Source organism: Pseudorca crassidens, chromosome 7, assembly GCF_039906515.1.
Source record: "Pseudorca crassidens isolate mPseCra1 chromosome 7, mPseCra1.hap1, whole genome shotgun sequence".
Taxonomy (NCBI): Eukaryota; Metazoa; Chordata; class Mammalia; order Artiodactyla; family Delphinidae; genus Pseudorca; species Pseudorca crassidens.
The window spans coordinates 29,846,655-29,859,235 of NC_090302.1; the positions used below are offsets into that span (position 1 = coordinate 29,846,655).

The window sequence follows — 12,581 nt, forward strand, 5'->3', positions numbered from 1 at the left end:
TCAGATGAGCAAACAAATTTTCAAAAACTAACAGAGTTGGTTCAAATGGATACAGCAGTCCCTTAATGAAGCCCTCACCATCGTTGAAGAACATTTGGAAAAATGAGAGATTAAAAATAGAAATAGTTATAATGGACAACACACATAGAATATTGAGTTAAAATTAGTGACTCTATATGATACTTTAAAAAAACAAGAAAAATGGTATGTCACTATTTAAGGTGCTTATTAAAAGAACTCCTTAATTTGAAAAAATAAGTAAAATAGAAACCATTAAGCATTTATCCAGCCTTTCCAGTAGAAAATCTTTTGCAGTGTAACTGGATTCTTATGTCAAAGAAGCATCAAACTTCCTGTTGTGCTTTTATGTGTAATGATATGTGTAATGATTCCACACCCTTGGGGTATTTGGATCAAAGAGCACATAGTTATGAATTCTAGCTTAATTGTAAACTTGGGAAAACTCACTTAACAATTCATTCCCACAATCAGAGACTTCCCAGTTTTAACACTTTTCCTTTGTTCGGCAATTTTGTGTCAACTATTGTCCTTTCTTTCTTTAAGGGGAAAAAATTACAAAACGCTGGGGTGTCATAGACACCCAAAAGCTAACACCTTATCCAATTAACTGGCTTATTATTCTTCTATCTTATTGCTAAAGGTAATATGTTAGCAGGAAAATTCAACAATAAACATTTAAAGTATAACTAAATTTGGGAAGTTGAGAAATACTCTATCAGGATGTAAATGACAAAAGAAAATGCACTGGTACTTCTACTCTGAAGTTATTTTATTTTCACTAATATGAAAACAATAATCAAGACTATATTAATTTAAAAGTATTATGAATTCTCTTTTCACTCATGTCAATCGTTGATATTTTCCCAAATCACTGTTCACCTTAACTATTAGAAAAATAGCTCTATTTTTTAAAATTTTTTATTGAAATATAGTTGATTTCAAAGTGATTCAGTTATACATATGTATATGTATATATTCTTTTTTTACATTCTTTTCCATTATAGGTTATTTCAAGATATTGAGTATAGTTCCCTTGGGGATTAAAATATACACTCTACTATATATAAAATAGATAACTGACAAGGACCTACTGAATAGCTTAATTTTTAAAAGCAGTGCACAATGGCTTGCAATCCTTCCCAGGTAAAATCTGACTGAAATGGGCTTAAGATAAAGAAGGTATATTAGAATAATGTTCGCCACATACAGTGCTTCACTGTAATCATCAACTAGGAGAATCAATTTAATGGAAAGGAAAACACTTAGCCAAATTAAAAAGTAGTGAATATCAATCTAGTAAAAATAAGAAAGGCAAATCCATAGTGACAAAAGTTCAGTCAATCACCAGGCTTCCAATAGCTAATTTAGGACCAAGTCAGTGTGCAGAGGAGTTGAATGAACCTTGAAGTAAGTCAGCATAGAATTGAGTAAAACTTGGAAAAACAGTGTTGAAATTAGCACACATGCTGGGGACATCAGTGGAGATTTCTAAGTTCTATGTGAAAAAGTTGTCGAGAGAAGATGGAAAACTGGATCTGAATGCATGGAAACTGAGATAAACCTCAACTTCCAAAATAATTCTGGCCTACCATCAGTTGACACATAACCTCCGCAGGCAAAAACTTGAATTTTGGTTGAAAACTTCAACCAGAATTACCATAAAATAAAATTCTTCCTTAAAAAAAATCAGTCATTTGCCTTCAAACTTCAGTTTTCTCCCATTAGGCCTCATAATATGACTGATTGTCAGTTGCCAAACTGAACTTGTAAAGGGAAATGAAAGTTGATCGTGTCAGGTATAAAACCACTATTTGGATAATATTCACATGTGAATCGTTAGTGACAATCTTCACCCTTGGCAAAACTGATTTAAGCAGCCTTTCTGTTCCATCTGGCGACACAAGTTCCAACTAACTTCTTTAGACTTCACCCCAACAGCCGCTTCTCTCATCCTGAACATTTCATATACTTCTGAGTATACCATATTGTTTGATTAGTTAGGGCTCCCTTCATTATCAGGGATTAAAAACAAGCTTGAACTAGCTTAGGCCAAAAAGGAAATAAGAGCATATTGAAGGATGGTCAGGGTTGATGTAAGGAGTCTGGGATAATTGGATATAATTGTTTTAATCCTGTTGGGACTGGTCTGTTTCCTGTAGTGTTGGCTTCTTTCTACAAGTCCACTTCCTTCTTGCATCTGTTTTGTTTTCTTCAACTGTGAGACTAGAAATTTGGGGTTCCAGTGTGTATTTCTGCGCTCCCACATTCTCAACCTCATCTCCAGTGTGAAAGAGCTGTAAGGGAGGAAAACTTCTCCTTCTCTTCTAGATTCTTTGCCTGGCCTGATTATTAAATTGACACAATACAGATTAACAACAGAAAATAAAAACTTTCATTGTGTACATATGGGAATGCCAAAGTTGTGAGGCTCTCTGGCAGTCAGGAAATTGAAGCTTATATGTCATCCTGAGCTAAGGAGAAGGGAGTAGGGGTCTGCGACTTCAAAGGGGAAGAAAATAATTCACAGGAATATGGGAAGAGCAAATGTTTGGTAAACAAATGTTTGCCGTGGGCTTCCCTGGTGGCGCAGTGGTTGAGAGTCCGCCTGCCAATGCAGAGGACACGGGTCCGAGCCCTGGTCTGGGAAGATCCCACATTCCACGGAGCAACTAGGCCCGTGAGCCACAACTACTGAGCCTGTGCGTCTGGAGCCTGTGCTCCGCAACAAGAGAGGCCGCGACAGTAAGAGGCTCGCGCACAGCGATGAAGAGTAGCCCCCGCTCGCCGCAACTAGAGAAAGCCCTTGCACAGAAACGAAGACCCAACACACCCCAAAATAAATAAATAAATAAATTTATTTTTTAAAAGAAAAAGAAAGAAAATGTTTGTCGTGCTCTGCAGATAAGTCTTTCTGATGTAAAAAAAAAAAAAAGTCATCTTTTGTAATAACTCTCCTCCTGATACAGGCTCTCTATCTAGAATCTTTTAGGCAGTTGAGGGGGAGGCAAAAAGCTCTTCTTGAGTCTGTTGGGCCTTGATTGTCAGTTCCATATAAGCCATATGCCAAAGTGGCACATTTTGGTGTGGCCTGTCCTGAATCCCATCAGAATCTCTCTTCTCATCATTCTAGCAAAATATCCCAGAGAAGAACTTTGATTTGAACTACCTTTGTGTGAAGGAATGACTCAGAGACAAAAGAATTGAGGAACGAGAACTCTGTTTACCAGAAATGCAAGGGTGTCAGACTTAGAAGGACTGAATAATTAAATAGAAAATGCAAAAGACATTTAAAGGGAAAAACACAATATTACCAGTTAGTCTATTCAGATTTGAAAAAAATTTTTTTCTCATGATTATCATATTTATAAAGGTATCAGCTTTGAAAAAGTCAATGATAAAATCGTTTTCCTTAGAGAATCAATAATTTGTAGGAAAATCTAAGGAATTAGTCTGGGGACAAAAGCAAAAACCCTGTTATTTTTGGTTTATCTCAGGGTACAAAGTGCTCACCACTCACTTCCCACCAAAGGACTTGCTTCACACTTGGCTAATGTTGGCAGGGATATGTGTTAGTTTTGTTCCCATAGTTCATACTTATCAAGTGGTTATCCCTAAAACATGTCCATTCCATAAGTTTGTTTTGTGATTTTATAAGCCAGTATCATTAATTTTATGCTTTATTTGACCAGTTTCATTTGCATAGATGTAACAAGAGGTGTTAATTCACAGAAATCTCCTTACTTTGATTAACATAACTAGAGCCATACATTTAAATAACAAAAATTCAACTGAGCAAATTTTAGAGATAAAATTGGCTTTATTAAACAATTTATGAATTGGGCAAAATCCCATGTAACAATAGAAAAGAACTCAGCTCTGTCAAGCTACAGAAAAGGAAAGTTTTCAAAGGCAGAGAAGGAGAGGAAAAAAAGGAAATTATTAGCAAGGAATGCATTGTTTTAGGCAAGGTCACCTTCCTAAGGGGAATGAAAAGGGTCTATCAGCAGATTTCCTCCATGCTGACCAGGAAATTCCAGGTTGGATGGTTAAAGGTCATATTCCTTGTGGGGGTGGGTGTTGAAATTGCAGTTAGGTTAAGTATTAACTCTTGGTCTTCTGACCTGGGGTTTAGTACAAGTGACTCCTTTTTGGGCCTGCTGTCTCCTTTTTTAACACATATATTGTTATGGCTTAGAAGTTATTCCTGTACAGAGGCCTCACAGTTTCCCTAAGCTTATAACTCCATTGTAACTTCAGAAATATTTTCTTTTTATTGTTATTAGTTATTTACTGAGGTCAGGAACAAAGAACCATTCCATGTACCTCAGCTGGGCTATATACCATAGTATCTGTAATCTAAGGAACTCTAGAATAACTTATAGATAGATTTCTGTCTCATCATATGCTATCCTTTTACGGTGCTAGACCAGTCATATTGTGGATTAATTTGGGGAGGGGCTTTATGTTTTTCAATAGTTTGTCAGCATTTGGACTCATCCTTACTTCTTGACTTATTTTTTGTTTCCCAGGACATTTCTTCTTTTCCTTTTTTTCTTTTTCTTTTTTTAACATCTTTATTGTAGTATAATTGCTTTACAATGGTGTGTTAGTTTCTGCTTTATAACAAAGTGAATCAGCTATACGTATACATATATCCCCATATCTCTTCCCTCTTGCGTCTCCTCCCACCCTCCCTATCCCACCCCTCTAGGTAGTCACAAAGCACCGAGCTGATCTCCCTGTGCTATGGGGCTGCTTCCCACTAGCTATCTGTTTTACATTTGGTAGTGTATATATGTCCATGCCACTCTCTCACTTTGTCACAGCTTACCCTTCCCCCTCCCCATATCCTCAAGTCCATTCTCTAGTAAATCTGTGTCTTTATTCCTATCCTGCCCCTAGGTTCTTAATAACCTTATTTTGTTTTAGATTCCATATATATGTGTTAGCATACAGTGTTTGTTTTTCTCTTTCTGACTTCACTCTGTATTACAGACTCTAGGTCCATCCACCTCACTACAAATAACTCAATTTTGTTTCTTTCTATGGCTGAGTAATATTCCGTTGTATATATGTGCCACATCTTCTTTATCCATTCATCTGTTGATGGACACTTAGGTTGCTTCCATGTCCTGGCTATTGTAAATAGAGCTGCAGTGAACATTTTGGTACATGACTCTTTGAATTATGGTTTTCTCAGGGTATATGCCCAGTAGTGGAATTGCTGGGTCGTATGTAGTTCTATTTTTAGGTTTTTAAGGAACGTCCATACTGTTCTCCGTAGTGGCTGTATCAATTTACATTCCCACCAGCAGTGCAAGAGTGTTCCCTTTTCTCCACACCCTCTCCAGCATTTACTGTTTCTAGATTTTTTGATGATGGCCATTCTGACCGGTGTGAGCTGATATCTCATTGTAGTTTTGATTTGCATTTCTCTAATGATTAATGGTGTTGAGCATTCTTTCATGTGTTTGTTGGCAATCTATATCTTCTTTGGAGAAATGTCTATTTAGGTTATGTGTTTCTTAATTAGCCTTCATAAAGTGTTTACATTTTGTTTTACACTTTATGTACTCACTATTTTAAGGAATTGAGCTTGCGTATATTTACCAAGTCCATTGTTTTCTTTTTTAATTTATTCTTTACTGAACTATAGTTGAATTACAATGTTGTGTTAATTACTGTTGTACAGCAGAGTGACTCAGTTATATACATATATACATTCTTTTTCACATTCTTTTCCATTATGGTTTGTCACAGGATATTGAGTATAGTTCCCTGTGCTATACAATAGGACCTTGCTGTTTATCCATTCTATATATACCAATTTGCATCTGCTAATCCCACACACCCAGTCCATGCCTCCCCCAACTCCTCCCTCTTAGCAACCACCAGTCTCTTTGCTCTGTCCCTGATTCTATTTCTATTTCATAGATAGGTTCATTTGTGTCATATTTTAGATTCTACATTTAAGTGATAGCATATGATATTTGACTTTCTCTTTCTGACTTCACTTAGTATGATAATCCCTATTTGCTTCCATGTTGCTGAAAATGGCATTATTTCATTCCTTTTTAGGACTGAGTAGTATTCCATTGTATATATGTACCACATCTTTATCCATTCATCTGTTGATGGACATTTAGGTTGTTTCCATGTCTTGGCTATTGTGAATAGTGCTGCCATAAACACAGGGGTGCATGTATCTTTTTGAATTATAGTTTTGTCTGGGTATATGCCCAAGAGTGGGATTGCTGGATCATATGGTAATTCTGTTTTTAGTTTTCTGAGGACCCTCCATACTGTTTTCCACAGTGGCTGCACCAATTTTATTCCCACCAACAGTGTAGGAGGGTTCCCTTTTCTCCACACCCTCTCCAGCATTGGTTATTTGTAGACTTTTTAATGATGGCCATTCTGCAAGTCCATTGTTTTCTAATTCATTAATGACTTTGTTGTAAATTAGTCTCATATTTCCTGTGGGTTTATTTGTTTTATTTTCAAGCATCTTGAGTAGGACTTTATTTTTATTTACTCCCATAATAAATTAAAGGAAGTATATCTTCCAGTGGTGAAATATTTCCTGAATTCCGTAAGTTTTAATTTATGCATTCTCATTGCCATTTATTTCTGAATACTTGAGAGTTCAACTTTTACTATCTTTTCTTCCTTGATAATGATTGAGATTGTTTCACAGTTTCCTAGAATTTTAATCTGGGCAGGGAGAGATCTATCCCATTTGTTCTTAAGTTCTAGATTTAACAAATTTCATCAGAAAATAATTAACCTAATTTTAAATACTTGTGGAGACAGTAAGTTGAAACTTAACCTACACTCTGTATGCATTGTATATAAAAACATTTTACATGTGGGATCTACAGTAGTCAAAGTCATAGACACAGAGAGTAGCATGGATGTTACCAAGGGCTAGGGCCATGGGGAAATGGGGGAATGTTGGTCTAAGGATACAAAGTTTTAGTTATACAAGATGAATAAGTTGTGGAGATCTAATGTAGTATGCTGTAGGGGAGGAAAAATAATTTCCCATCTATCCTTCTAGGTTCTTGGCTAAGACACCCCTGTAACAAAAGAGAGAGTAACAGGAGAAAAGCATTTAATTTAATTTCATACACATGGGAATCCCAAAGATACCAAGCTCTCTGACTGACGTCAGAGTGTTAAGATTTATATGCCATCCTGAGCCAAGGAGAAGCAGGGAGGGGTCTGGAACTTCAAAGGGGACTAAGACAATTCACAGGAAGATGGGAAGAGCATATGTTTGGTAAACATATGTCTGCCTGTTTGCTGTGCTATGTGGCTAAGTCCTTCTGATGCAAAAATAAAGTTATGTTTGCTAATATCTCTCTTCCTGGTACAGGTGCCTTATCTAAATTCTTTTAGGCAGTTAAGGGGTAGCTAAAAAGCTCTTCTTGAGTCTGTTGGGCCTTGATTGTCTTCAATTTGAAATAATCCATAATTCACATGCCAAAATGACACATTCTGAGACACCCTGCCCTGAACCCCATCAATATATATGCCTAGTACATTATATACATATTACATAGTATATATAGTATATAGTATAATATAATGTAATATATATGCATAATGCATATATATATACACATATGCAGTATGTATGGTGACTATAATTAACAATACTGTACTGTATATTTGAAATTCAAAATTTGCTAAGATGATAGCTCTTAAGCATACTCATGACAAAAAAAGAAACGAAAGTGGTAACTATGCAAGGTAATAGATATATTTATTAGCTTAATTGTGGTAATTATTTCACAATATTTACATGCATCAAAACATCAAGCTGTATATTTTAAATGTATGTAAATCTTATTTGTCAGTTATGCCTCAGTGAAGCTGGCAAAACAGAAATCATCCTGTGTTAAGGTAATTTTAGTATATATAATTTAATATAGAATCCATATATTTGTGCTCATAAAGTATATGTATGTACATATATATCATGTTATATTCAACTTTCTTCATTTGTACATCTAAAGGTCATCATCGCTTGTGCATCTAATAGACTTATCAGATTTACAGGTGTACAAAAGAAAATTATAAATCACACTCTCCGTTTCTTCAAGACTACTTCTTTCTCCAATTTTTCTTGTATACATGAATGCTAAGACTTTTCACCTAGTTTGTCAGGCCAAATCACCTAGTAGTTAATTTATTCATTTGTTTCTTTCACTATTACCCTATTTAATTCATTAAGAAGTCTTATTCATTCTATCTCAAATATAAATATGTACTGAGTCTATTTCTCTCCATATCTCCTGTTACCTCCCTGGTTAAAACTATACTAATATTCACTAAGCTTATAACTGTAGCTTTCTAGTTGGTTCCCCTCCCATTAATTCTCAGCATAGCAAACAGAATAGCCTTAAAAAAAAAAAATTAGCAGCCCTACATTTTCCACCCTCTGCCAGTTACCATCCTCATTCCATATGCTTAAATTTATCCAGTTGCTTTTCATTGTTCCTTGAATAATATCCAAACATGTTGTTGTGGTCTATATAATATAGCTAATATCTATCTCTTAAAACTTCACTCTTCACTGTCCTCCTTAATACTGTGCTACAGCCACTCTGTCTGGCTTTTTGTTCTGTACAAAGCATGGCTTATTTCTACCATTGGGCTTTTACACATTTTTTCCCTGTGTCTGGAATTCTTCCCCACACAACCCCGGAATTTTATGTACCTAGCTGTATCTCATTATGGTTTGATAAAACAGTCCATCCTCAGAGAGGGCTTCCCTGACCACTCTTTTTAGGTGAATTTCTCATTCACTCTCTGAATGTATAATCCCCAATTAATTGATTCCTTTTATGTTATGTTCACTTTCTAAGTTACCTTACTAGAACTTAATACCATGAAGAAGAGGAACATTGTAGTCCTTGTTCACTACTCTATCCTCAGTACTTTGTGTGAAACATAAGGTAAAACAATAACTATTTGTTGAATGACTGCTATCTCTTCACACCAAATGATACCCTTCACTTCTCAGAAAACTGTGTCCCTGCTCACAAGAAGAGAGCTTGATCCCTTAATCCTTTCAACAGAAAATGCCCTCAATAGTTGGTCTGCTAGCTTTAGGATGCCCTACGTTTCTGCTGGATGATCATCAATGTTTGCCATTTCCCAGGCTTGTAAGCATAATTAAGTGAGGAATGAAATACTCTAACCCAATTCAAAGCAATAACCTAAGATCTCAATTGTGGTCTTTAAAATACTATTCTTACTGGTAGATGGTTTTTGGTGTGATTGATCCTACATGAAATGATATAATTTTCTAAAGTGATATATTTTTCTTCCTTTTAGATAAAAACCCTCTCCCATACTTCTAATCAATAGGTCCCTCCTATTGTGCCTTAGGGCATTTAGTTTCTCTTCTATTCATTTAGTGGAATGGAAAGTATACAACAGTTTTTAACATCTGCCTTCTTAGGGACTCTGAAAGACTTCAGTTAATTAGTTCAATTAAGTGATCTATTTTTGCTGCTGGAGAGTGGCTCTGAGGGCTAAGAATGAGAACAGACAATTCCTTAATTCCACTTAATTATAACATTTATTTCTCACATTTTCCTTTATAACAGCATAATGTTAGATTTTGCTTTTGGATCCAATCAAAGCTTATTATCTCCATCTTGCTGTAATAAAGTTATTATACCTTTCTGTATTATATGCTTCCTTGATATTTCCTTCTCTAGTTCTTGTTTTGTAAGCATTTTTGAAAAGTATTTTTTGCCATTTTTATTCTTCTTCAATGATTTTGAAATTACATATTCTTATTTCAATTCTGATCCCTCAAAAAATTGTGTGACATAATAAATGAATTTTTTTAAGGTACTAAGTAATGGGATAATTTTTGGGGGGGTAACATGTTACCTATATATAAAAACACAGATGCACTGTCTTTGATACTGTGCATCAATTTGTACCAAAAATAAAAATCATCCCAGTGAAAAAGAAAAATACTACCCCTCTGAACATAAATATACTACCTAGAATTTTTGCTGATATAATCAGAGATTTTTTTCATCCAAATTATTATTCTTACATATTAATGTGTTTTCTTTCAGTTATTTGAAGTAACATCTGAATGCTTTTATAGCCATGTTAAGGATTATTATTGAGAAAATTTTATTATTTTTTATCATCTCTACTTGTTTTATGATATTCCTTTTATTTTGATTATTTTCTTGATTTGAAGCATTGCCTTGGAGCCATTAATTATTTGATCAAAATCTCTTCTCTTTAAACTCTGTGGTTGTTAATCCATTGCCTTACCATATCTTAAATATCCTGCCCCCTTCCCCAGTGGTGATAATTTTAGGATTTATCTGATATACTTTAATGTCTAAAATTTCATTGGAATATGTCTTTGTTGTAGTTTCTTATTTTTTTAATTATTCATTAATTATTTCCATAGGAAGTTTTGAAATTTACTTTAGATCAAGAAAATTGTATCCTATCATTTCAATTTGGTAGATATTAAAACATTCCCAATAGGAGTGCAGTGTGCCCTATTCATAGAGTAGGCCCATATTACATCTCACAGGAATCCAGGTCCAGCTTGACACCTTCTCCCTTCTTGGGCATCATGGTTTACTGGTTCACTTCTTGCACCACAGCTTCTGGAACAATACCATTGTCCCTCTCTACTTTCAAAAGGATGCCCTGGGCTGCTGCATGGTGCAAGAGGAGGCATCTCCTTACTCTGGCTAATGTCTGCCTGAAAGATCTGATTGTTACCTTGGAGAGATTGTGTTCTGAAAGATGTGGTGGAATACAAAGTCTTTCGAAGCTATGGAGTTTCCCTCAGGGAGTAACCAGTTTATTCCTTGGTGTGATGCCTTGACAGGGATCCATGCCAGTGTTCCATTAGACTGGTATGATGCTGCCAAGTTTGTTACGAGATGGCTCTGAAGGCATGCACATAGTGGCAGTGAGCTTCCAACTCTTTTCTAGCCGTGCAACGCTCATCTCAGCAAACTTCACAACCTAAAGGAAAGCTCTTCATGGCAATCAAGGATCTTCTAGCAGTAGGAAAACAAAAGAATACTGAGAATTCACATGATGTCGCTCTCTTGTTTACTTCGAAAGCACTTTGGAATCTTGAAGATGAATCTCTAGCTGCCTGCAAGCAATTTATTGAAAACTGAGGACTGGCACTCTTCACTCAAGGCTTGGAGAACAACATAGCTGAAGTCAGAGAACTCTCTTCCAAGCTAGTGACTGAAGATGTAGTGAAGCATATCAGCAGTTTGCTTCACAGCAAAGAAGTGGGAGTCAGTTGTTTTGCTGCAGGCCTCATATACCATCTGATATCTGATTAACAGCCTTGAATATTCCATGATCTTCATAGGAGTGCTCTTTTCCAGGATCTGCATGGAAACATCCAGAAATGGCCAAGTTCAAGGTGTCATATGACAGCATTTGTGACCTACAGATACTTCTTGGTACTGATGCTGAAAACTCAGCTTCTGTGCACCAGTGCCAAATTGAATCTCAGAGACAGATTTTTGTGTGAAATAGAAAAGAATAGTTTTATTGCTTTGCCGGGCAAAGGGGGACACAGTTGGCTCGTGCCCTAGAAACTGTGTCCCAACCAGGGGGGATTTGGTGAGGAGGTTTATAGCAATGGTTCAAGGGCGGGGTTGCTGATAAGGATCAGGGTATGTGTAGAGCCTGCATTGCTTTAATCTGGCCACAGGTGGTCTCCTGATGAGCTTCTGTGGTGCTCAAGGTTATCAAACTGTGAACTTCTCTCTGGAATGAAGAATGCTTCATCAAGTAGTGACATCTCCCAGTTGTTGGGAGTTTGAGTTCTGCAGAAGAGCTCAAAGATATTTTCATGTGTACTCGAGTCAGAACCAGGATCCTGCCCCAAGGCTGCGCTATTGTTTCTTGACTGCTCCTCCCTTGTCTCTGTATCCCCTCCCTTCCCTGACTAGCAACCATTTGAACCTACCCTTTGGAACTCAGGCAAGGTCATGGAAGCTGAAGCCTAGTCCCAAGAAATGGGGACTACAGAAAGGCTTCCACGCCCAGGAGCCCCACAGGGTCCTGCTCAGTTTCAGTACTACTCTGGTCACTGTGGGCTATGTATCGTGTCTGCTGTAAAAACCCCAGCAAATACTGCAGCTATTGTGTGGCATCTGGGAGCACAGTGAGGCAAACCCCAAAACGCAGGGGATCGCAGCCTTCATTCTAGATGACTTCAGAATTTACTTCAGCAATTTTCAGAAATACCCCTCTGTGTTGAATGATCTTATTAACCTAAGGGACTCCACAGATATATAACATAGGTAATACATATAGAGACAGCTTTAACAAAATATATAATGTATAAATATTACACACAGATATGTGTATGTGGTGTATATATATAATATTCTTTACTTCATAATTTTGGTTGTAAATGGTGGTACATTTATTTTAAAAATGATTTTATTAGTTATTTGTTGTTGCTTAACAAATTACCCCACAACTTAGAACTTAAAAGCAAAAACATATATTATCCCACATAGTTT

At 36.3% G+C, this 12,581-nt stretch overlaps 1 pseudogene; it reads left to right on the forward strand.

Moving 5' to 3' along the window:
• Positions 1-11,642, forward strand: part of LOC137228329 (protein zyg-11 homolog A-like) — a 105,767-nt pseudogene extending 94,125 nt beyond the window's left edge.
• The last annotated feature ends 939 nt before the right edge of the window (positions 11,643-12,581 follow it).